The following is a 27,968-nucleotide window of genomic DNA, read 5'->3' on the forward strand; positions in this document are numbered from 1 at the left end:
CTCTCCTCTTTCACTTTCATCAAGAGACTCTTTAGTTCTTCTTCCCTTTCTGCCATAAGGGTGGTGTCATCTGCATATCTGAGGTTATTGATATTTCTCCCAGAAATCTTGATTCCAGCTTGGGCTTCATCTAGCCCAGCATTTCTCATGATGTACTTTGCATATAAGTTAAATAAACAGGGTGATAATATACAGCCTCGATGTGCTCCTTTTTATAGTTGTAACCAGTCTGTTGTTCCATGTCCAGTTCTAACTGTTGCTTTCTGACCTGCATACAGGTTTCTCAAGAGGTGAGTCAGGTGGTCTGGTATTCTCATACCTTTCAGAATTTTTCACAGTTTATTGTGATCCACACAGTCAAAGGCTTTTGCATAGTCAATAAAGCAGAAATAGATGTTTTTCTGGGACTCTTTTGCTTTTTTGATGATCCAGCAGATGTGGCAATTTGATCTCTTGTTCCTCTGCCTTTTCTAAAAGGAGCTTGAACATCTGGAAGTTCACGGTTCATGTATACTGGAGCCTGGCTTGGAGAATTTTGATCATTACTTTACTAGTTTGTGAGATGAGTGCAATTATGCAGTAGTTTGAGCATTCTTTGGGATTGCCTTTCTTTGGAATTGGAATGAAAACTGACCTTTTCTAGTCCTGTGACCACTGCTGAGTTTTCCAAATTTGCTGGCATATTGAGTGTAGCACTTTCACAGCATCATCTTTTAGGATTTGAAATAGCTCAACTCGAATTCCATCACCTCCAGTAGCTTTGTTCGTAGTGATGGTTTCTAAAGCCCATCTGACTTCACATTCCAGGATGTCTGGCTCTAGTTAAGTAATCACACCATCGTGATTATCTGGGTCATGAAGATCTTTTTTGCTAGCCTTAACTAGACCCAAATACAAATATTATTTGAACTCTGGTTTAAATGGGACTCTTCAGTCTGGCTATCCTTGTAGAAAACCATTAGTACACCACTCAAATGAAAGCCTCAGTGTGTCTCTTTAAACAATTAATTTACTAGAGGTGTTTATGCACCACCAAAAGTCATTTATTTAATGTTCAAAATTTGGAACATCCTGGAATACCTTATAATACTAGCTGAGATAGTCAATAGTTTGACAGAGGAGTCTAGAATGTTACAGTCCATGGGGTCACAAAGAGTCAGACATGACTTAGTGACTTAACAATAACAACAAAAGTCAATAGTACCAAATGATAATATTTTAGGTTAAGCACATGACAGGTAAAACTTCTAACTCTATGCTTTTAAAAGTCTAGGAAATATCCCCAGCTATATTTTTATTTTCTCTAAGACATGTGTAGTCATTCCAGTGGAGGTCTAACAAACTCATTATTGGGTGGAAATATCAACAGACTACTTATAACATAGCTTTGGGAGATGCCAAGGGTGGAAGTAGATCCTTGTCCTGGAAGTCTCACTGGGGTCAGGTCTTTAAACAGGAAGAAAGATCTTAAGCCTGTGTTCTAACTTGGAGTAAACTAAATAGAGGGCTATGAGCAGAGAAAATGGGTTGTATTCTGGACTCTACTTGGGACCCAAACCTATATTCCAATGTGATCCTTCACGGAGAACTAATAAAACTGGAAATCCTATGTACATATTTTGAAAGAACATCACAAACAGGTTTCATAAATAGACTGAATAGCTTGGTTTGGAACATTGCTGCTATTTATGATGCCACTTGTTCTTTCTTAAAAGTGTGATTTTTGAAATTTTCTAAATTATGTAGTGTAGTTGTAATGTGACCTTTTAGAATAGCTAATAATCATATTTCTCAATGGTACAACTTCTCCTGAAGAAAGAAATCTTACTTCTATAACAATCCTTGAAAAGGCCCCAGGTAGCAAATTGCAGAAATTGGAGGAGCAACTTCTAACATGAATGCATTCTGCAAATCATTTGGAAAATGTTTTGCTCAAAGGATTTAGAAAACACTGGAAATACACATTCCAGGATGTACAAAGATTAGAGCAGCCTCTTCTTGATCTGAGGAAAGGTAACACTGCTCACAGTTTTAAGCTTAAAGAACTACTGATCCTGACATATGAAATGTCACCTTGAGGGACTGTGAAATTTCAAATGAAACAGGATGAAGCACCCAAATAGCTTAACACTTCATGTGATACAGTATCAGATGCTGGCTAAATTTTTGATTTTTACAGGGTACAATGAGCAGTGACAAACAGAATGCCACAAGGTAAGTTACCATGTTAAATTTAATGTAAGAGGGAGAAGATCATGGGTATGCAGACACTCACATACGCATTGCCCTGCATAAAAGGTAAGGTGGGATGCGCTGTGGTGTCTTTTGTTGAGTGATCACAGGGTGGAGATGTCTGCTCACATGAAGGAAGGCCAGAGGGAGGCTAGAGGCAAAGGTTGAATTTTTATAACAGAAGTCACCAGATCATTAGCTGTGTTTGTCTGCTGGCTGCAGAGTATGTGGTTTCTGTTTCATAAAAACTGATTAGGAAAATAAAGGATTTTGAATAAAAACCTGTTCATCACACTCAATGTGTGCACTTATGAATTTTTTAAAAAATATATATTCCTGCCAATTGCAAACAATTACTCATCAGTGTGTGTTTCCAAGTAAACAGAATTTTTAAAATATGTCCTGCAATTAATATGAAGTATGTAACAAACATGAATAGCCTAACAGTCTTGGAACTCTTCTGAAATTTTGCTTTAAATTTAAAACTAGTGAAATGAAATGCTTGAATAGAAACAGTATATTTGCATACCAGGTGTCACAGAAGTGGTTAAGAGCCCATCTGCCAATGCAGAAGATGTAAGAGACGTGGGTTCATTCCCTGGGTTGGGAAGATCCCCTGGAGGAGGACAGGGCAACCCACTCCAGTATTCTTGCTTAGAGAATTCCATAGACAGAGAAGCCTGGTGTCTACTGTCCATAGGGTCGCAAAGAGTCAGACACAACTGAAGCGATGTAATGCACACAAATAAAGAAGACTCCTGAAATTCAGTTAAGTTGCTTTTAAAAAATAAATATATATCTCTGTGTATATTTCTATCTATCTATATTTCAAGTTGCAAATACAACAAAGTTTTGGTTAATATGGTAAGCTAGGTAATGTGTAAACACAAGCCCACTCACTGAAAATATACACACACATCATTATATGCACACAAGATAGATATAACAGTTTTAAACTATACAGTTAGTTTTTTAAATAAGGAAATGAATGAACAATTTCTATAACTGAATGGTAACTAGAAGATAATTGGATCAATGTGTGCCAAAGCAGGAAACAGAAGGCTATACGAATCAAACTTCTTTGAGGTTGGGGTTTTAATGTTCAAACAGAGATGAGGAATACAAGTTTAATGGTCAAACTTGTACAATGTGGGCAACAGGTATAACCCTGAGTAGGTCAGGATTCATTGACTCTCCCATCCAGGGACAAGAACCTGGGCAACTGCATCCACGGGAATCTGGAAGCTGCATGTAGTCACCATCTAAGAAGGGATATGAAAGGGCGAAGACTCATCAAGGAGATATCTGAACAGCATGCCTGACTCGTTGCTATGGGGCCTGGTATAAATTAACCCCCATTGCTCTGGAAAGCTGAGTCAAGAAATTCCCATTAAATTGGTGCAGAACAGTTGAAACCCACAGGGCTCTGGGAGAAGCAACTTGAAATCTGGCCTGCACAACCCAGGGCTCAGGAAGTGCTTATAGAAAGCAATGCAGTTCTCATTGAAAATGCATTTATAATCAGAAGTTATAAACCAGGTAGGGTTAAAAGGTAGAGAATGTATACTCTGTGAACTGGAGAAAACAAAAAATCTGAAATACTTTGTTCAAAATAGTCAATAGGATTCAACATAGGCAGTCTGACATACTTGATGTTTGGATAAACCATTCTTGAATAGAATACCTAACAATTCTGGGTAATATATTTAAAATATCATTTTAAATGCATAACTGAACCAGTAGGAGGTATGATCGAAACATCAGAGGTCGGAAATAGTGATAAATGTGAACCAGAAGAGTTTAGAAAGGAGAAAGCTGGCTTTTGCCTTGAGGCATCTGCCCATCTGTGGTGATGTGAGTTTTTGTTTTTTAAATAATTAAATCACAGTATTCAAGTAGAGGAAGATTGACTTTTTGATGTCACAGTGCATATTTATTATATGAAAAAAGAAAATACAACCCCCTTGATAATTGTTAACTTGAAGTAGCAGAAGTGGTAAGATTGTAGTTATGTTGACTAAGACTTTAGGCACTTGAGGTTTAGCTCTGCCACTTTTCAAACATAAAAGTGTAACATACATAAAGTGCTCAGATTTTAAGTGTGTGGCTTACACAAATGAATACTTGATCTCCACATTATGAAATTGAGTATTAGAACAGACCAAGAAACTCTCATGAATATACCTCACCCAATCCAATAAATAACTGTGAAAAACTTCTATGACTTCTATCATCCTATGTTTTCCTTGCCTGGTAATTGCACTTTGTAAAAATCAAAAGTTTTATGTCTGACTCTGTTCACTTAATGTGACTATCGATTATACCCATGTTGTGTGTGGTGAGACTTCATTCTCATGGCTATACATTGTTCCATTTGTATGATTTCCCCACAATTTACTTATAATATATACTCTTCAAGAATATTTGGGTTGCTTCCATCTTGAGCTATTAAAAACAGGGCTACTAAAAATATTCTTGTACATGTAGTTTGGTGAATGTGTGTATACCGAATTCTGTTGGTTATATACTTTAGATTGGGAAGGTCAATCCATAGGGCGCACATATATTGAGCTTTAGCCGATTCTGGAAAACTATTCCATAATGGTTTTTCCTCAATAACAGTGCATAAAACTCCAGTTTGTTCCACATCCTAGCCAATATTTCAAAATTTTAGGCTCTTTAACTTTTCCACCCTGATGGGTAGGAAGTGACATTGAATTGTTGCTTTAACTTGCCTTCTCCTGACGAATGATACAATGTAGTGAAATTTTTATTGACCACTTGAATATCCTCTTTTATGAAACCCCTTTTTCAAATATTTTGACTAGTTTTTGAAATTTTGGTGTTTTGTTTTTGTTGGATATCTGTATTTTATGTATTGCTTTTGTGGGAGCTCTTTCCATATTTTGCATAGAAGTTTTTTTAAATTTATTTTTTAGCTGTATGTATTAAAATATCTTCCCCTACTCATGAATTGCTTTTTTAACTTCTTACTGGAATCTTCTGATAAGTAGAAGTGTTTAATTTTAATGAAGTTACACTTACCAATATTTTATAGTTGGGGTTTTCTTTTGTATCATATTAAAAAAAAAAAAAGGTTCTGGCCCAACGAGAACCATATAAGCTACAAAATCATAGTTTTACTTTTAAATCCAACAGAGAATTTAGGATGAATACAAGCCTAAATATTCCAGGTAAGGAGCCCCTTCCAGGAGCGGAGAAGGAGCCACAGCTGCTTCCTTGTACGTGTAGTGAGAAGAGAGTGACCCTGTGATAGGATCGTGTGAGCAGAAACCAGGAGAAACTTTAAAAAATTATAATGGCTGCATAGGTCCTGACATGACTCCGTAGCCTCTTAAGGGATCGCAATTTGTGCTCACCCTCCAGCTGTTACCAGGCCTAACCTGAGCTCATGATGGCATAGATTAAATGCCCTGGGAGGACAGGATAGCTGTGGGAGCACTCAGAGCCACGGAAATTCACCAGGCACACAGCAGACTTGGAACATGCAAGAGAACTGGAAGAATGTATTACACCTACACAAGATCACCGAGTTCGTGGAAGCAGTGAGCTGAAAATGGATTCAGGGTAAAACTGCTGAGAAAGTCTTTCAAGATGTACAGAACTTTCACTGAGGTGCTGAAGACTGGGAGCCATGGAGAAATGCTGTGAAGAATTCCCTGGAGGTACGCAAGGGTTTCATCAAATGCAGACAGGTGCTTTTTGCTGGGAGAAGGTCAGGGTAGCTGAGAGAAATCTCCAAAGTGAACAACAGATATTTGAAAGTGAAAGAGTTAGTTGCTAAGTTTTGTCGAACTCTTTGTGACCCCACAGACTGTTGCCTGCTAGGCTCCTCTGTCCATGGTATTCTCTAGGCAAGAATGCAGGAGTGGATATCGAGTCTCTCTTTGGGGGATCTTCCCCACTGAGGAATTGAACCCTGGCTTTCTGCATTGCAGGAATGTTCTTTACCATCTGAGCCAGAAGGGAAGACTTTTATATAGTTACAATCAGAACCCACGGTAGGCCAAGGTGGAGAAAGATATCTCAAAGATGAAAAACTAGGGGCAGGGCTGGAAAGGAAGGAGAAGTCCCCAGTTACCTAAAAAGTAAAAAACTAGACTATAAAGCAGAGAGGGATCTCCTACAATTCAGAAAATTAGCGACTGAACTGGAAATCAAAGAGAGTCACTGGAAATTTGGCCAGTGCTCAGATAGCACGCCAAACTGAAGGAAATATTCTGATCTCAAAATCAAAATATTGAGAAGCCAGTGATGAAGTTGATCCCAGAACCAGCTGAAACATATGTTATATTGATTCTTCACCCTTGAAGCAGCCTAATAGTGGGAAAAACATGTCCTTTATCTTGGGTTAAATATCACTGATTTTAATCTTTATTTTTCTTTGACACACAAGTTCAATATATGACAGTATTTATGAGATATGCAATAAAACAAGAGCATGTGAATCAGAAGACAGAGGGAAAACCGTCACTAGAAGTAATTCTGTGGATGTTTTAGATATTAGTTCTACAAGAAAAGGACTTTAAAATAACTATGGTTAATATAGTGAATGATTTAGGAGAAAGGTGGCAAAATGCATAAGTAAGTAAATGGGAAATTTCAACAGAAAAATGTGAAGTATAAGAGAATAAAAAGAAATGGCAGAACAGACATATGCAGCATCAGAAATAAGAAATACATTCTGTGGACTTAATAAATGCTACACAGTAAAAGGGATAAAACAAACTACCTGTTTAGTTTGTTTATAAAACAAATCACTACTTTCCTCTTTTTTCAAAGAGGAAAAAAAAGGGGGGGGGGATTTTAAAAGAAAACTGAGCAGAACTGTCCAATATCTATGAGATAATCTTAAACATACTAACATATTTGTAATTAGAGTCTCAGAAATGAGAAAAAGTAGGGACGGGGAGAAGAAAATGTTGAACAGATAGTGACTGAAAAATTTTCAGAATTAGTTAAAGATATCAACCCACAGCTAACCCCAAGCAAGATTAAACACACATGCACACACCGCACTAAACTCATCATAATCAAATTTTTGAAAATCAAAGATAAGGTAAAAAAAAATCTTAAAAATTAGCCAAAGATAAAAAGACACATTACATTCAGGCAAACAATAAAAGCAAAAGATGACTAATTATGAAGGCTGAAATAAAGTGAAGCTAAACCTTGAAGGGCAGAAAGAAAAAAAGTCAACCTAGAAATTCATACTAATTAAAATATTCTATAAAAATAAGGGTGAAATGAAGATATTTTCAAAATTGAAGGTTGAAAAATTTTAGCGCCAGCACAGACACTTAAATTTGATACATAAAGGTCAGTGGTAGGAAAAATGGAATTCTTTGTGAAGTGATATAATAGTATTTAATATTATTCTGTGATAAATTAAAGATGTACCTTACCATTGTCTCTTAAAATTTTTCTCAAAAATACATTACAATTTTTCAATACTATGGTACTACACATCTTTCCTCATATTCAGCCCAAACTATTTCTCTTTTATGATTTTTTGATAGTATTGTGAATAATATGAAAATTTCATTCTATATTTTGCTATATATATGATGTTACATGTATATATTCATACAAGTACTTACGGACTACAGAAAATTTATGCATTAATTATAAAAGCATATCTCTAGTTTCTTAGTTTTATCTATGTATGCAATTATGTGAAGTTAATGGCTATTTTATTTCCTTTCTTTGAATACTTATATGCTTCTTAAATTTTGTAATCTCATTATGCTGGCTGCAAACTTCAGAATAATGGTGAGTAAAGAGGCAATAGTGATGCTTTTTATCAAACTAGAGGAAATTTTTAATATTTTATTGTTAGCAATGACGTTTGCGGTAGTTTTGTTTCTCATTCCTTTTATGTCGTAGAAGTCTTTATCAAGTTAAGAATGTTCTCTTGTGTCCTAGGATGCTGGGAGGTTTAGTTTTATTTTGTTCTATTTTACTTTTTACTTTGCTTTCCTTTACCTATCCAATCACAGGAATTTTCTTTTATCTGTTAATGGAGAATTGTTAGTTTTTTAAAGTAAAATTAATATTTTAATTATTAAAAAAATGTCACCTGGTCATGATGCAATTTTTTGTATTGATGATTTCATTTTGTACTTAGGACATTTCCACATATAGTCCAAAAAGAGATTGCTTTTCAATAATGCGCTCTGATGATATTCTTATGTAGATTTGGTTTTAAGTTTATGCTTTTCTCATAAAACATATTAAGTGCCATCTCTTTTTCTATTCTCTGGAAGTGTTTGTGTCAGCTTACTTTTTTCCCCCATAAATAGTATTTGGAAGACTGTATTGGTGAATTCATCTCTGCCAGGGGGCTTCTTTGGGTCAATAGATTTTAATAATATTCAATTTTTAAAACAGACACCAAATTAATCTGACTTAGCTTCCTCTGTCAGCTCCTGTAAGGTGAGGATATTATTTTTGAGAAACATCCACTTTATATAAATTTTCAAGTTTATTGTCTGAAAGGTATTTATCATATTTTATATTATCTTTTTGATGTTGTCACTAAATCTGTAATGAGGTGTACTATACTCTTTTATGTCACTGATACTAAAGTTGCATTTTCTTTTTGTCTTGCTAAACATTTAGAGATTTTATTAATCTTTTCAAAGAACCAGCTTAAATTAAAAAAAAATTATTGAAACATAATTGATTTATAGTGTGTTAGTTTCTGATATAAAGTGAAATGATTCAATTATATATATATATATAAAACTGAATATGAAAATAATATGCAAGAAAATAATTTTTCATATTCTTTTCCATTATGGTTTATTACAAGATATTGAATATAGTTCCCTGTAATATGCATTATGGCCTTGTTTACTTTATATATAGTAGTCTGTCTCTGCTAATTCCGAACTCCTAATTTATCCCACAACCCCTTTCCCTTTTGATTTCAGTTCGTGAGTCTGTTTGTGTCTTTCAAGTTGAAAAAAAAAAGTGACCAACAGAATGAGAAAAATGTCAGTGTTCATTGTACTAGTGTCAGCATCTTGCAGTGTGTTGACGTTGCTGTCATCATTATTTGTCACTGTCTGTTTTCATTTCTTAGGTTCAGGAACTATAATTGTTTTCTGCTTTTTTTTTGTCTCTGTTTACATTGGCACATGAGATAACAGTAGTAGTAATAGTAAGAAGAATAACAATAATAAATGGATAAAATAAAGAAAATAATATTTTAGATTTCATATTTGAGTGACATATGACCTTTGTCTTTCTGACTTAACTCAGTATTTCTAGGTCCATTCATATTGCTGCAAATGTCATTATTTCATTCTTTTTATGGCTGAATACTATTCCATTCTGTGTGTATGCCACATCTGCTTTATCCATTCATGTGTTGATAAATATTTGAGTTGCTTCCACGTCTTGGCTATTATAAACAGTGCTGTTATAAACACTGGGGTGCATGTATCTTTTTGAATTAGTGTTTTCTCCTAATATATGCCTTTGAGTGGGATTGCTGGATCATTTAGCAACTCTATCTTCAGTTTTTTAAGCTAAAAAATCTCCGTACTGTTTTCACTGTACCACTTAACATTCCCACCAACAGTGTAGGCAAATTCCCTTTTCTCCACACCCTCTCCCGCCTTTGCAAACAACCAATTTTGTCTTTTGGTTGTTTAGTTGCCTTTTTTACATTTTTAGTATTTGTATTTGTTTGCTTTTATCTTTTATTTCTTCCATATTCTTTGTTTCTTAGGTTTTATTTTCTGTTCTTTTTCTTGTTGAGGTGGAAGGTTAGATACGTAACAAAAATTATATAACTTACCCTATCTCTCCCATGTAAGGACAATTATAGTCCCATATATTTTATGTGTTTCTGATCTAAAACATTCACTTTTTTTAGGTAATGCAATTGGGATATGTGGTTATATGATTAACTGAAAAATAATGTAATGATCATGATAAAAGTTAGAGAAGCATACTTTAAGCATTAACTCTCTTAAAACATGGAAGTATAAATGTGAATTTTAACTGTACTGGGTTGAAATATCTCCCTCAAAAATTCACATCCATTCATAACATGTGAATGTGACCTTATGTGGAAACAGGGTTTTTGAAGATGGAATCTCATTAAGATGGGGTCGTACTCGGTTATGACTAATACCCTTTTAAGAAGAAGTGAGGCCAGAAGTGAGAGACAGGAGGGGAAGGAAACCCGTTAAGATGGAACAGATTTTGGAGGATACAAATGAAGGACAACTCGGATTGCCAGCAGCCTGCAGAGGCTAGGACAGAAGCATGGTGCAGATTCTCCCTGAGCACCTCCACAAAGGAACCAAACATCCTGACATCTCGTTTCGGACTAATAGCCTCTGGGGCTGGGGGGAGGGGGAGAAAAAGAAAAAAACAGAATACATTTAAAAAAACTTTTGTCTTCCCACCTGGTTTGTGGTACTTTGTTACAGCAACTCTCGGGAATCATACACTGGCTGATCACTTGATGTGGGACAAAACATTTTTCTTTGGTTTGAGTTCACTGACTAGAATTCCAAAGAGGATGTTTTTGCTTAAACTGCAGTTTGCAGTTTTAATTTTTTAAGTGAAGCTATTGGAGTGCAGAATAGATTGAGATTTTTATAATTAATCTCTCCGTCTTGCCCCAATTTTTTCCTGTGGTCTGGCTTGTGACTATTTTGGAAACCATTTTAAATGACATATATTTATCTTACGTTGCTAAATAGTTTCACTTAGCTGTTACAAAAAATAATCATCTTTGGTTCACATTAACAGTCTTTAATCTACATGGTGTTTACTTAAACACATGGGATTTGCAGCAAGTACAGCTGAGCGCTGAACAACAGCAGCTGCCCGTAAGCAGGCACCCGGTGGGGGCGGCCTTGTCTGGAGTCCTCCTGCTGAGCGTCCCTCTGTGGCCTCACGGCAGAATGGGGAATAATTCTGAATCCAGAAAGTCTGCCTATTGGAAAGGATAAGTCTGTTTTGGTTTTCTTGAACTTTGTTTCTTTACTGTATCATTCTTTCTCTTTTTCCAACCTGTGCATTTCTGGTAAGATGCCCATGGAGCAAAGTGGTGGTTGTTTAGTCGCTAAGTTGTGTCTGACTTTTGCAACCCTGCCAGGCTCCTCTGTCCACGGAATTCTCCAGGCAAGAATACTGGAGTAGGTTGCCATTTCCTTCTCCAGAGGATCTTCCCAATCCAGGAATCGAACCCTGGTCTGCTGCATTGCAGGCATGGAGCAAAGCAGGGTGAACAGAAAGAAGGGAGGTAAGCAGGAAATAGGGAAGAGGATGGAAAATGTGCCTAAGGGTGATCTGTTCGCTATTGATGTCAAACTTGAATTTCCGGGCTACCTTTCTCAAGTCATTATCTTCCTTCTCATCTGCTTTTCGCAGTTGTTAGGTGATATAAAGCAAGGAACACAGACATACTGTTAGACCATTTTGACAGTATAATAGAAGCACAGGCTTTCCTGGTGGCTCAGCAGTAAAGAATCCAGCTGCCAATACAGGAGACACGGGAGGGTGAAATCCCGAATCCGGGAAGATCCCAGGTGCCTGGAACAGCTGAGCCCATGCACCACAATTGAGCCTGTGCTCTGGAGTCCAGGAGCTGCAGCTGCTGAGGCCCCGAGTCCTACAGCCAGTGCTCTGCAAGAAGAGAAGCCCCGGGACTGAGGGCCCTGAGCGCCACAGACAGAGAGGAGCCCCGCTCCCCGCAGTCAGAGAAAGCCCACGTGCAGCACAGTCAAAAACAAACAGATCAATTAAAAAATCAAACTACACTGTAGTCTATGAACTGTGCAGTATTTTCTGCCTAAAAATGTGTACATATCTTAATTTAAAAATATTTGATTGCTAAAATTGCTGACCATCACAACTGAACGTTCAAAGTTACACCAGTTATAATATCTTTGCTGGTGGAGGGTCTTGACTCAAGCCTGAAGGCTGCTGACTGATCAGGGTGTTGGTTGCTGAATGTTGGAGTGGCTGTGGCAGTGTCTTAAAATAAGACGAGAGTGAAGTTTTCCATATTGATTGACTCTTTAGGAAGGATTTCTCTGTAGCACACAATGTTGTTTAATATTAATGGATTTTTACCCACAGTTGAACACTTTCAAAATTCATGTTATGGAAATGGCTTCTTCCTTAAAACACATGAACCAGCCTCTGCTAGCTTTAAACTTCCGCTGTTTCATCACCTCTCTCAGACTTCATAGAAAAAGAGAGAGTTAGGGCCCTCCTCTGGATAGCCTATGGGTTAAAGGAATGCTGTAGCTAGTTGGACTGTCTCTACAGACCACTAAAATGTTGGTTATCAGCAGTAAAGCTGTTTCACTTCCTTACCATTTGGGTGTTCTCCAGAGGAGCACTTTTAATTTCCTTCAGGAGCTTCTCCTTTTCATTCACAGCATTGCTAACTGTTTGGTGTGAGAGGCCTACCTTTCAGCCGATCTTAGCTTTTGACCGGCCTTCCTCACTAAGTTTTGATTTGGAGTGAGAGATATGCAATACTCCCTTCTGCTCGAACACTTCCAGACCACTGGAGGGTTGCTAATCGGCCTACTTTCAATACTGCTGTGTCTCAGTGAACATGGGAACGCCCTAGGAGGGGGCAAGAGGCAGGGAATAGTCAGTGGGGCAGTCAGCACACTCCCAGCATGTATCAAGTCTGCAGCAGTGTCTGTGCTGTGACCTCACTTCTCTTACGGATTTAAGATGGGTTGTTTTTTTCAGTGTGTTCAGTTAAAAAATCAGAGTGGTGATTTCCAAGCTCCTTATGCGGAACTGCTGCTGCTGCTAAGTCGCGTCAGTCATGCCTGATTCTGTGTGATCCCATAGACGGCAGCCCACCAGGCTCCCCCGTCCCTGGGATTCTCCAGGCAAGAACACTGGAGTGGGATGTCATTTCCTTCTCCAGTGCATGAAAGTGAAAAGTGAAAGTGAAGTTGCTCAGTCGTGTCTGACTCTTAGCGACCCCATGGACTGCAGCCCCCCAGGCTCCTCCATCCATGGGATTTTCCAGGCAAGAGTACTGGAGTGGGGTGCCATTGCCTTCTCCTTATGCAGAACTAGAGGTCCCTTAAACCTGATTATACAGACACAAAAATGTACCAAGTAACCAACAACTCAGTAAAACTAGGAAAGATTTCTGTCATTCCAGAAAGTTTGTATGCCTCCATTCAGTCAATTCCAATGCATACTAGAAATAGCTCTTTGCTTTTAATTTTTTATTTTGTATTGGAGTGTAGCTGATTAACAATGTTCTTTGGGTGTACAGCAAAGTGATTTAGTTGTGTATGTATCTGAAGTGCAGTGAAGTCACTCAGTCATGTCTGACTCTTTGCGACCCCATGGACTGTAGCCTACCAGGATCTTCCACCCATGGGATTTTCCAGGAAGGAATACTGGAGCGGGGTGCCATTGCCTTCTCCAGAGGATCTTCCTGACCCAGGGATCAAACCCCGGTCTCCTGCAGTGTAGGCAGATGCCTTTACCTTCTGAGCCACAAGGGAAGCCCTTGTGGGATATATGTATCTATTCTTTTTCAAAATCTTTCCCCATTTAGGTTGTTACATGATACTGAGCAGAGCTCTCTGCCTTATACAGTAGGTCCTTGTTTGTTATCCATTTAAAATATGGCAGTAGGTGTATGTCAGCCCCAAACTCCCTAACTATCTTTTCTCCCCACCCATCTCCAGCTTTTTATTTTTATCACTGTAAGTTAATTTCACTTGCTATTGACATTCATGTAATGGAGTCCCAAGGTAGCTTTTGTTTTTGGGGCAGTGTATTTGACTTCTTTCACTCAATATAATGTATTTGAGATTCATCCATGTTGTTCTACATGCTAGTATTTTATTCTTTTAAAAATACTATATCATTGCAAGAATGTTGTATAGTATGTTTATTCGTCCTGATGTTGAGGATAGTTGGTTATTTATCTTGCTATATTATTGAGTTATTTCTGTTAATTTTCAGTGTTAAGTTCATGTTGTTATGGACATTGTGAATATATCTTTTGTGGATATAGGTCTTAATTTCTCTACAATAAAAGACCTGGAAATGTTTATTGCTCATTCATATATCTTCTAAGTTTATAATCTTCTCTCCCTTACTCAATTTTTGTTAGCCAATTGTCTTTTAATTACTTCTAATTTGTTAAACTATGTTATATATTCTCGATACCATTCGTTAAGTATCTGTACCAAAATATCTTCCTGTCTGATCTTTCCTTTTTATTTCTTATCTATTGTCTTTTCATGAGCTAAAGTGTTTAATTTTGATGAAGTCCTGTTTATCAGTTACTTTTAACAGTTAGTACATTTCACATCTCCTCTAAGTTACCTTTGCTAAACCCAAGTCCTCAGATATGTTTTTCTTAGAAGCCCTGCAGCTTTAGCTTTACTTCCTGTGTCTACAGTCCATTGTGAGATAATTATTGTATGGTAGAGGTATGGCTGAAGTTCACTTTTTTCCCTGCAAATTTATTCTGGTGTGTCACATCATCTGTTGAAAATATAGTTTATTTCCTTTCATTGAATTTGTTTGGGGCTTTGTTTGAAAAATAATGAACACTATAAGTAGGAATGTTATTTCTGGATTTTCTGTTCCATTGTTGTCTTGTCTAATGTTATGCCAATGCCACAGTGTCATGATGAGTATAACTTTGTAATCAGTATTGAAATCTGATAAGGGCAATTCTACAACCTTCTTAATCTTTGAAAGGTTACTTTTCCTGTTTTAGGACCTTTCCCTTTTCCATACATAGGTTAAATTAGATAACTACTGTTTACCAACAAAAAGCCTGTTGAGATTTTGACTGAAGTTTTATCACCTCTATAGAACATGTGACATGTTTTGTAGTTTTAACGGTTAAAGTCTTGCGTGTATTTTGTTGGATTCAGTTAGTTTAGCTGATGAAAGAGAAATATTGCTGGTAGAAAGTTAGTGACAGAACTGAAAAAGTCAGCATTAGTGAATCAGTTAACATTTATAGCTGCTAATTATGTAAAAATCATGTTATTCTCAGTGAATAAAAAAGGTTATACACAAGCATCCTCTCTAGAATGCTGTATATAATTTTGCAAAATAAATTTTCCCATTATATAAAACTTTGTATGATCAAAAATGGTTTTATGTGGACCCTCTAAGAGAAACAAGATTTTCTTTAAAATCATTTCCATAAATCACAGAGGCCCCATTATTAAACAAACTGTGGTTTAAATTGTCATTTTTTGGCTCAACCAAGAGGGTGCTCTTTGAGAACCAGCCTGCCTGTGGTCAGCTGAATTTAAATCCTCCCCTTTCATTATACATTGAAAAGAGGAGAGGATATTTTTAATTGGATACTTAGAGACTGAATGTAGAATCTCAGGATTCTGAGAGTAAATGAGGATTCCCTAGTTGATATATCTGTCTAAACTGCCTCCATTAGCCAGAACAATGAACGTTTAGCTCAAATGAATTTTTACTACTGAATTTGATCACAGTTCTCTCTAACTGATAATGTTCCTCAGCATTTCAGAGTTCCAAGTGCACCATAAACATGAATTTTCAATTGCTATAGAATGGTGGAATTATCATCTACTTTAATCTGCATCTGAACATTTATGGATGATGATATAGTTGGAGAAAATGATGATAGATTTATCCAAGTGATGATCTTTTTAAAGTTTTCCTCTGAAAAGCAAGAAATTACTTTGATATCCATTATTTTTCTTTTGAATTAAGAGTAGAAGTTTCTCGTCAGATTCATCTCATGAAAATTGTGTTGTATCTCATCTTAACCATTTACTCAGCATTTATGACTTATCCACTTCGTTCCAGGAAATAAATGCCATTTTTCCTCTGCTTAGAGACTAGTGAGAAGAGACATAAAATAACCAAACCACAAATTAAACAGAATGTTGTTGGTTGGTGACATGAAGCAAATAGTTATGGGATTGAGATTTCAGATAGCAGGGGTATTCTTTTTAGAGACATTGGCCAAGTACATTTGCGATGAGACCTAAGTTACAGGGAAGAACTGACATATTTAAGTCAAGGAAACTGACTTTTGGGCAGAAGAGAGAGCTCTTACAAGAGTTTTGAGCTTCAAACAAGTTTAATCTTTTTTTTAAGGTATAGATTTTATCCTGTGTTGTAGAAAGCATTTTGAATTCAAAGTTGAATTGAATTCAAGGTTTTCAATGAAAAGCGAGGTTTCAGTTGGTTGGCAAGATGAGCGGGTTTGAGAAATCCTGAAATTTATAAATAATGATTTTTAAAGTTAAGATAGGCAAGATGACGATACAGTAAAAAAACAAAAAACAAAACAAAACAAAAAAAACAACTGTCCTTTATGCTCCCAGGTCAAATGCAGTTCTGTTCCACATTGTCTTTGCTCAGGATCCATGCAGATCCACCCCTATCTGGCAATACTGGTGATCATGCAGAATAAAAAGAGAACAGGTGAATCATGTGCTAATTTCTAAGGTTCCTACTCAGAAGTGACACGTCACTTCCAATAACATTTTTTTCATGAAGCAATTCACCTAAACAAGTTTGATGTTTGTGCAACAGGAAAGTAATAATACCTTACCAAGATAGGAAAGAGTAGTTTTGAGCAATACCGTATACCAAATAAAACCTCATGTCACCAAAGTGCTTTAGTAATAAATTGCATTGTTATATATAAGATTATGTGCTAAGATTACATATGAAAAGGCAACAAAATTTTAGTCATTTTACAAAAGTTGAATTTGAGTTTATTCTTACAACTAATAAAAAATAATTATATACTCAGGAAAATTATAGACAATATCATCACTTTAAAAATCTACCACATAAAATGCTAATCTTTAAGAGTTTCATAAAATGCCAAGGGCTTTTCCTATTTCTTCTGTTAGCAGAGACTCTGGGATTAGAAAGTTAAAGATCACCTTTGGGAAATGAGGAAATAAAAGGAATGTTACTCTAGAAGGAAAAGAAAATGAAGAGAAAACATGACAAAGAAATGTAGATGTCTTTAATATGCTCTTCCTCTTCCAGTGTGATGTAGCTGCTAGGCGCATGGCTATCCTGAGTGGTGACCACATTTCTCACATTCCTTTCCAATTGAGTGTCAGTGTATGGCAGAATTTTGGCTAATGTAACGTAACCGGAAGTGTCTCATGACAGTTTCCAGAAACCTTAAAGAAAGGGAAAAAAACAACAAAAAAAAAGCAGAGGAAGCATCTACTCCTTTTATTCTTTCTTCTTTATTTTACTCCCTTCTATATGCAGGTGCTTCCCTAAACCATGAGGATGAGAGATAATGCCAGGAATGATGGAGCAGTGAGCTGGAAATATTGTGGTCCTTGTACACACAAGCCTTAGATGACGATCCTCTGAACCCATATTTATGTGGGAGCAAAATAAATCACTAGCTTCTTTTTTAAGAACTTTTAAGAGCTTCTTTTTTAAAAACTTCTTTTTTAAACATATCTAAAAGAGAGCAAAGAAACAATTCCATGTCAGAAATATATTTTATTTTACAGGAAAAAAAAAATTAGTGTCAAAATTTATATATCAAGTGGTCTCAATTTTCAACTGTTTCTCTCTCTTGCAGGTAAAAGGAACAGAATATGAGGTTATATTCTCATATTCTCAGGATCATTTTAGCTTTAACTGCTTCGATGAACATTCAATTTAAGACATTTTCATATCTACACAGAATCAAAATGCAATGTTTTAATTGTCATTTAAAATAATCATAGTAATCATTGGCTTTCTTTATGTATAATATATTATACATCTGAAATTTGAATGATAATGATTAGATAAAGACCAGATTCACTGCATGATTGACAGCCAGTTCTGAGGTTCAGAGTCTTGAATCAACAGCCTTACTTTTATTATTCTTACTCAATTCATCAGAGTGGGAAAACAGAAAGAACAAAATAAACCAGCAAATTCCTTAGAATAATAGCCTGTCTGGATGATTATATATAGAAACATATTAAAAGTTAGAATTACTCTCATTTCTCACATTAGTATATTTTTATTTTCACAAGTAAAATGAACAGGTGAGATTTGTGTGAGACAGGACAGTCTCCTGAAAAGGTGAGATATTTTGTTAAAGGGAGAATTATACAGAAAGATCTGGTTATACTAGTATTAGTGAGTAGAGGCTACTTCATTCTGACTTTAACCAATTTATCTCTTTTATGGGAATCAAGTGGTAAATTTTAGCTCTTTTAAGTGTCTGATGAATGCCTTGATAAATACTGATAAACAATTGTATGAGGTATAGCACAGTTAATTCTTTTCAGCTTTAAAATGGTAACCTCCATTTACAAATATCAAAAGATAATTTCAGAATGCAAGATTTATGTTCTATTAATTTCAGCCAATCTGTCTCTCTGTGACTCATACATACACACATCTGTACACACCATATTTTGAAAAAGTCTTCCCAACTACAAAAAATTTAAGTGTACACTAAAACATGATCTGGACCTCCCTAAGTGGATCAGCAGTAAAGAATCCACCTGCTGTTGCAAGAGATATGGGTTTGATGCTTGAGTCAGGAAGATCCCCTTGGAGAAGGAAATGGTAACCCACTCTAGTATTCTTGTCTGAGAAATCCCATGAATGGAAGAGCCTGGTGGGCTACAGGCCATGGAGTCACAAAGAGTCAGACAACCGAGAGACTAAACAACAACAATCACATGCTCAGAGGCAATTGAGTTCAGGAAGCAGAAATAGCCTTTTTTGCTGCATCTGGGAGATATCTAGTCACTGAAAAGAAAAGGAAGAATACAGCTGATTTTGAAAATTCACATCAATTTGGAATAACAATGGATGTTGAAACTATTGTTAATATTGTTTCTTCTCCTAATTCTCCAGTCTCCTTCCTCCTTCTCATCTCCTTCAGTTCCCCTATCTCACCGTCTCCTTCGCTTTTTCTTCCTCTACATCTTTATCTTTCCTTCTTTCTTCTACCCCTTTAACCTCCTTTTTCCCTTTCCCTCTGCTCCTGGTCCTTCTTCCCCTCCTCTTCCCCTTCCTCTCCATGTTCGTCATTCCTTTTTCTCAGTTTCTCCTAGTTTCTTCTTTCCCTATTTCTAAGAATTAAAATAGACTAAGATTTAGATCACCTGATTAATGACATGCTGGCCCTGATATTTTTCATCATGGGAGCATATGATTCTGACATATGATTCTGTTTTGTTCCTTTTTTCTTTTTTTCTCCCTTAGAAATAAAATGTTGCATGATTAATTGCTATAAAATGTTTCACAGGCAGAGCACTAACAGTTGGAGATTAGAAAATAAAAAGAAATAAGGATACAGGGTGTCCTAACTCTCGGAGCCTTTCATAGCATTTGCTGCAATATTTTCATTACTGTGTTCCTAAATATGTATTTTGGCACATTTTTGTATTTCAGGTTAGTTATTTCATAAAGCTTGTCCCTTGTGTCTAGATGCATTTTTTTCCTTAGCTCCAGGCAACTGCTTCATTTTCTGAGGCATAATAATACTTTCTTTCCTGTTTTTCTTCCTTGTAGTTTTTTAAAATAAATTTTTAGTCTAATGTTTATGCTACTCTTACTGAATCTTAATAAATTTAACATTTTCTTACTAACACACATGCATACTCTCTAATCTTCCTTCACAGGCTAAAACAAATCTGTTGTAAAGAATAGAAACCCTCCAAATCCCAGAACTCTTCTTTTTAGCAGATGTTCCCCAAATGCTAGAATATGTTAAAATAAGTTAGATACTTAAAAAATTGCCTTGTCTAAATGAATGATAATATATATTAAAATAAAACAATGATATAGATGGGAAGGTATTTGCGTAGATGCAGAAGTGCTATGAACACAGATATGTGACCAATTTTCTCTCACCATCATCCCATTCTTAGCCCCTCTCTTCTGGGTGAATGACAGGATCATGTCTTCACCTGCGTTCCAGATTGCCACTGATTGCTGTAGGTTCAGAAGTTTGTCTTTATCAAGATATTTTACAATATCCTCCTAAAGAATCTGCCTGCAATGCAGGAGACCTGGGTTTGATTCCTGGGTCAGGAAGATCCCCTGGAGACAGAAATGGCAGCCCACTGCAGTATGCTTGCCTGGCAAATCCCAGGGACAGAGAAGTCTGGTGAGCTACAGTCCATGAGGTCACAAGAGTTGGACTTAGCGACAAAACCACCACCACCACCTGGTGTTTTTTGGGCTTCCCTCATAGCTCAGCTAGTAAAGAGTCTGCCTGCAATGCAAGAGACCCTGGTTTGGTTCCTGCATCAGGAAGATCTGATGGAGAAGGGAAAGGCTACCTACTCCAGTATTCTGGCCTGGAGAATTCCATGGACTGTATAGTCCATGGACTCACAAAGAGTCAGACACAACTGAGTGACTTTCACCTTCACTTTCTTGGTATTTTTAGTGTAGAGAATAACAAAATAAAGACTATTTCCCAAGATTTCAGCAAAGATTCCAGTTAAAACTTAGGTTCCACCAGTAAAATGTACTCACATACTTGATTTTGATGCTGAGTTAAGTGGCGGTTGTTATTCAGTCACTAAGTCATGTCCGACTCTTTGCGACCCAATGGACTGCAGCATGCCAAACTGTCCTGTCTTCACCATCTCCCTGAATTTGCCCAAACATAAGCTTCCCTGGTGGCTCAGATGGTAAAGGAGGCCTGGATTTGATCCCTGGGTGGGGAGGATCCCCTTGAGAGAGTGTATGGCAACCCACTCCAATATTCTTGCCTGGAGAATCCCCAAGGGCAGAGGAGTCTGGCAGGCTATAGTCCATGGAGTCACAAAAATTTGGACATGACTGAGCGACTAAGCACACACAGCATGTCCTTTGAGTGGGTGATCCCATCCAACCATCTCATTCTCTGTCACCCTTTTTTCCTGCTGCCCTCAATCTTTCCCAGATCAGGGTCTTTTCCAGTGAGTCAGCTCGTTGCATCAGGTGACCAAAGTATTGAAGCTTCAGCATCAGCTCTTCCAATGAATATTCAGGATTGATTTTAGGATGGACTGGTTTGATCTCCTTGCTGTCCAAGGGACTCTGAAGAGTCTTCTGGTGTCAATTCCTTGACACTCAGGCTTCTTTATGGTCCAACTCTCACATCCATACATGACTGCTGGAAAAACCATAGTTTTGACTATATGGACCTTTGTTGGCAAAGTAATGTCTCTACTTTTTAATATGCTGTCTAGGTTGGTCAAAACTTTTCCTCCAAGGAATAAGCATCTTTTAATTTCATGTTTGCAGTCACCATCTGCAGTGATTTTGGAGCCCCCCAAAATAAAGTTTGCCACTGTTTCCACTGTTTCCCCATCTATTTCCCATGAAGTGATGGAACTGGATGCCATGATCTTCATTTTTTGAATGTTGAGTTTTAAGCCAGCATTTTCATTCTGCTCTTTCACTTTCAGCAAGAGGCTGTTTGCTTTCTGCCATTAGGGTGGTTGTAGCTGCATTTCTGAGGTTGTCGATATCTCTGAACTCACTTAATATCTTGATTAAAGTGAGTTAAGTCGGTCAACAGTTGATAGTTTGTGTGATTCATTTTGCTAGTTGAAATCTTTTGATAAACTAGAGCTGACAGTTCTATCAGTAACTTTCTGATCTTTTCAGCCCTGTTCCTGGAGCTCAATCCTATGATAGTATTTTGATGATGTCCAGATTCCTGATTTTAATAAAGAAATCATTTTCCTTGTCAGCACAGTTCAGTCAGGTTATTCTAGGAGCCATTCCTAGGATGAGGCAGAGATTAGGACATGTTCTTTCATTGTTTTAACAGCGTTGTAAGTAGCTCATTTTCCTTAAAATAGTTTGAGACATTTTTGTCATCTGCAACTGAGATCTGCTTGATAGTTTTTGATACCAGAAATAGTTATGAGCCATGTTTCTTCAGGTTTGAGATCTGGAAAAGCAAGAGTTTGTTGTGTCCCAGTGAAATAATGATCTTGGAAGGGAGAACACTTGATAGTCTCTTGTATGCTATAGCAAAAGTTTCTCCCTTATCAGAGGACATGCACAAAGTATACTGAACTCAAATCAGTCCTAGAAGCATGAGCAGCTGCATGAACAAGTTTTCAGCTAAAATGCTGACTCTCTTATCCCACACCTGTGCCTCACGGGATGTTCATGTTAGCAAGTTGACCCATTTGTTGTTGTTTTCCTTCATAACATGTTGACAGCTGCTTGTGTTTGATAAAGAAGTACTGTGCCTCTCAGAATTATCACCCAAAAGGCAGCTGGAAGAGGAGTACTCAGCGACACAACTTAAAGTTGTGATTATCCACTCTCTCTGGAAGGGGATAAGACAAGATATAATTCTACATTGTTAGCCTGGCGGGCTGACCGGCTGGCCAAAGGATTAGAAAGAACATGATTGGAGAACTTGTGAGAAGAGTTACAAGGATGAATTTTTGCCAGTGTAGTTTATTTCTTTTTCATGTGAATGCTCATGAAAGAGCTCACACTGTAGCAATGGTGCTCAGTAATAACATAGAGAAATGATCCATTTGGGGGATGAGTTAGCCTCTTTCTGCATTGCTTCTAAGGGTGGGCTTATGATCTAAAAGGCCATGATGTTAGAGTTGGATGTTACAAATAAGTTTAAAAATGCAGATTTTTACCTTAGCAAGCTTAATCAGGCTGATGGGTTGCTAAGCAAAATCTACCTGAGAAAAATGATGAATCCCACTTTCCTGTGTGGAGGACTGAGAGGGGAAGATGCTGTCAGGTTGGGGAGAGTATGAAATTGCCCATCTTATAGCATCGTTTCATGGTACCTTTCAGAGAAAAGTACATTGTAAGTTAACATGGCATTAGCCATTGCCAGAGCTATCAGCATCTCCTCCCACCCAGCACTGCCTCTCTGTAGGGGCTCCAGGATGCCAGACCATGGATACTTCCACCACCTTGAGAGATCAAGCCCTGAGCATTTGGAGTGGGAGCACTGACTCCAAGGCCCTGGACTACCAGAGAAATAACCCTAGGGAGTATCAAATAGTGAGAACTCCCACAAAGAAAACCACTTGAATACAAGACCCGGCATCACCCAACCACCAGTAGCACCCTGTGCATGATGCCTCATCCAAACAAGAAACAAATAAAAAGTACAAACCCAATCATCACCAGATAAGATTGCCATCTCACTCAGCCTGGCTCATTAGAGGAAAAACAAACAAGCAGAAAAAAAACTCAGCACAAATCTCACCCTATATGACGCTTACACAAACCACTGTACCAACCTTAGGAGGGCAAAAACCAAAAGGAAGAAAGAATACAACCTTGAAACTTGGGAAAAGGAGATTAACAAAGACAGTAAGTTTTACAAAAATAATGAAAACACAGAGAAATACTGCACAAAGGAAGGAACAAACTAGAAACACAGAAGTCCAAATAAATGAAGAGGAAATAGGCAAACTAGCTGAAAAAGAATTCAGAATAATGATGGTAAAGATGGTCAAAAACCTTGGAAAAAGAATGGAGAAAATGCAAAAATCAATTAACAAATACCTAGAAGAATTAAAGAATAAGTACACAGAGACAAACAACACAATTATTGAAATTAAAAATACTCTAGAAGGAATAAATAGCAGAATATCTGAAGCAGAAGAACAAAACAGTAGGCTGGAAGATAAAATGGCGGAAATAAGTTCTGAAGAGCAGAATAAAGTAAAAAGAATGAAAAGAACTGAGGATAGTCTTAGAGACCTCTGGGACAATATTAAATGCACCAACATTTGAATCACAGGGGTCCCAGAGAAAAAGAAAGGGTATGAGAAAAATTTTCAAGCTATTATAGTTGAAAATTTCCCCAACGTGGAAATGGAAATAGTCAGTCAAGTCCAAGAGGTGCAAAGAGTCCCATACAGGATAAACCCAAGGAGACACTTGCCAAGACACATACTAATCAAACTAACAAATATTAAACACAAAGAAAGAATATTAAAAGCAGCAAGGGATGCAAGGGTTCTCCAATATACAAGGGTTCTTCAGTATATGCAAATCAATCAATGTGATACAATATATTAACAAATTGAAAGATAAAAGCCATATGATAATCTCAATAGATGCAGAAAAAATCTTTGACAAAATTCAGCTCTTCAAAAAATGGGCATAGAAAGAACCTACCTCAACATAGTAAAGGCCATATATGATAAGCCTACAGCAAACATTATTCTCAATGGTGAAAAACTGAAAGTATTCCCCCTAAGATCAGGAACAAGGCAAGGGTGTGCACTTTCACCACTATTATTCAGCATAGTTTTGGAAGTCCTAGCTACAATAATCAGAGAAGAAAAAGAAATAAAAGGAATCCAGATCAGAAAAGAAGAAGTAAAGCTCTTACTGTTTGCAGATGACATGATACTATACATGAATGAAAGTGAATGTGAAGTCACTCAGTCGTGTTTGACTCCTTGCAACCCCATGGACTATAGCCTACCAGGCTCCTCTGTCCATGGGATTTTCCAGGTAAGAGTACTGGAGTGGGTTGCCATTTCCTTCTCCAGGGGATCTTCCCAACACGGGGATCGAACCCAGGTCTCCCACACTGTAGATAGACGCTTTACCATATGAGCCACCAGAGAAGTCTGATACTGTACATAGAAAACCCTAAAGATAAACTACTAGAGCTAATTAGCAAAGTCTCGGGATACAAAATCAATATACAGAAGTCACTTGCATTTTTATATAGTAATAATGAAAAATCAGAAAGAGTAATTAAGGAATCAATCCCATTCATCATTGCAAGAAAAGAATAAGATATCTAGGAATAAACTTACATAAAGAGACAAAAGAACTGCAGAAAATTAAGATACTAATGAAGGAAATCAAAGATGACATAAACAGATGGAGAGACATTCCATGTTCCTGGGTAGGAAGAATCAATATTGTGAAAATGACTATACTACCAAACACAATCTACACATTCGATGCAATCCCTATCAAATTACCAATGGCATTTTCCCACAGAACTAGAAAAAAAAATTACACAATTCTATTGGAAACACAAAAGACCCCAAATAGCCAAAGCAGTCTTGAGAAAGAAGAATGGAGCTGGAGGAATCAACCTTCCTGGTTTCAGATGATACAACAAAGCTACAGTCATGAAGACAGTATGGTACTGGCACAAAAATAGAAATATAGACCAATGGAACCAGATAGAAAGCCCAGAAATAAACCCACACACCTATGGGTACCTTGTTTTTGATAAAGGAGGCAAGAATATACAATGGGGCAAAGACTGCCTCTTCAATAAATGGTGCTGGGAAAACTGGACAGCTATATGCAAAAGAATGAAATTAGAATGCTTCCTAACACCATACACAAAGATAAACTCAAAATGGATTAAAGACCTCCATGTAAGACCAGAACCTATAAAACCTATAAAACTCTTAGAGGAAAACATAGGCAGAACACTCGATGACATAAATCAAAGCAAGATCCTCTATGACTCACCTCCTAGAGTAATGGAAATAAAAACAAAAGTAAACAAGTGGGACTTAAAAGCTTTTGCACAGCAAAGGAAACTAAAAGCAAGGTGAAAAGAAAACTCTCAGAATGGAAGAAAAATAATAGCAAATGAAACAACTGACAAAGGATTGATTTCCAAAATATACAAGCAACTCATACAACTCCATACCAGAAAATCAACCCAATCAGAAAGTGGGAAAAAGACCCAAACAGACATTTCTCCAAAGAAGACAAACATTTGGCTATGAAACACATGAAAAGATGCTCAACATTGTTCAAAGGAGAAACGCTAATCAAAACTACAATGAAACATCACCTCACATTGATCATCATCAAAAAGTCTATGAACAATAAATGCTGGAGAGGGTGTGGAGAAAAGTGAGCACTCTTGCACTGTTGGTGGGAATGTAAACTGATAAAGCCACTATGGAAGACGGTATGAAGATTCCTTAAAAATCTAGGACTAAAACCACCATGTGACTCAGCAATCCCACTCCTAGGCATATACCCCAAAGAAACCAAAACTGAAAAAGACACATGTATCCCATTCTTCACTGCAGCACTATTTACAGTAGTTAGAAAGCAATCTGGATGTCCATCGACAGGTGAATGGATAAAGAAGTAGTGGTACATATATAGTATGGGCTATTACTCAGCCATAAAAAGGAACACCTTTGAGTCAGTTCTAATGAGGGGACGAACCTAGAGCCTGTAATACAGAGTGAAGTGAGTCAGAAAGAGAAAGATAAATATCGTGTACTAATGCATATATAAGGAATCTAGAAAAATGGTACTGAAGAATTTATTTGCAGGGCGGCAGTGGAGAAACAGGCTTAGAAAATAGACTTATGGACATGGAGAGAGGGGAGGAGAGGGTGAGATGTATGGAAAGAGTAACATGGAAACTTACATTACCATATGTAAAATAGATAGCCAATGGGAATTTGCTGTGTGTCTCAAGAAACTCAAGCAGGGGCTCTGTGTCTACCTAGAGGGGTGGGATGGGGAGGGCGATGGGAAGGAGGTTCAAAGGGAGGGGCATATATATGGATACGTATGGTTGATTCATGCTGAGATTTGACAGAAAACAACAAAATTCTGTAAAGCAATTATCCTTCAATTAGAAAATGAATAAATTAAAAAAAAATGATGAGTCCCTAGTATAACATTATAGGCTATAGATGACAACCTTCTGTCACGTCAATTTTATTAAGCCTTCTCCACCATGGAGAAAGCAGTTATTTCCTACCACTTAAAGATGGAAAATGCTGCAGTGGGTTGCCATTTCCTACTCCAGGGGATTTTTCCAACCCAAGGATCAAATTTGCATCTCTTGTGTCTCCTGCATTGGGAGGTGGATTTTTTTTTTTTTTAACCACTGCACCACCTGGGAAGTCAATAAAAAGTAGTAAAAGACTTCAAAAAATAATGCAGAAACATCCACTGAGACATTTTTAAGGAATTAGTGTTTTTCTTATCTCACCAAGTAAAGACATCTGAGGAGAGGAGGAACATGTAATTTTAATGGAGAAAGAAAATTATTAATAAGAACTATAACCTTTTGACATAAGGATGAAGGCACAAGCTGTATAGGAAAGTGATAGCCACATTAGTCTCTCTGTCCTTATATCTTTTTCTGTCTCCCTCGCTCTTTCCTTCTCTGAGGTTTAGTGTGTCTGTATTCATATACATGAGGGAAAGAAAAGAAACTGTGTAATATAAAATCTACCTCTCAAGAGCATGTATACTATGTGTGTGCTACATAAATTTACGATTGGGTCCACAGGTTAAGAATTGTTAAGAGGGGACTCTGTCTGAAGCAAAGGAACATAAACATTATTCAGAAATGAATGCACTGCTTGGGAAATTGGGTACCTCCTTTTAGAAAGTGTGTGATAGTGTTTTATAAAAAGTATGGTTGGTTGTGGTATTTTTAAGCTGGAACATGTTATTACTGTTTTTGTACAGGTTAACTATAGGAAGAAGTCTGTGAGTTCTACTGAATAAGCAGGGATGAGAACTGTGGTCCATAGATTAGATGGGTTTTCACCTATCCCCACCCACTTCTGGGATGCCATCTTGTATTGCAAATCCTGGAAAGGTAAACGCCAGATCCTCTGTAACTAGGATTCCATGCATGTGATTTGTATTCATCAGTCAAATGCACTTACATAAGACCTGAGTTTGGAAACTAGTTATGAGAGAAGTGGCTAGATGCGGGCCATGCTTTTTGC

Source organism: Muntiacus reevesi, chromosome 16 (genome assembly GCF_963930625.1).
Source record: "Muntiacus reevesi chromosome 16, mMunRee1.1, whole genome shotgun sequence".
Classification (NCBI taxonomy): domain Eukaryota; kingdom Metazoa; phylum Chordata; class Mammalia; order Artiodactyla; family Cervidae; genus Muntiacus; species Muntiacus reevesi.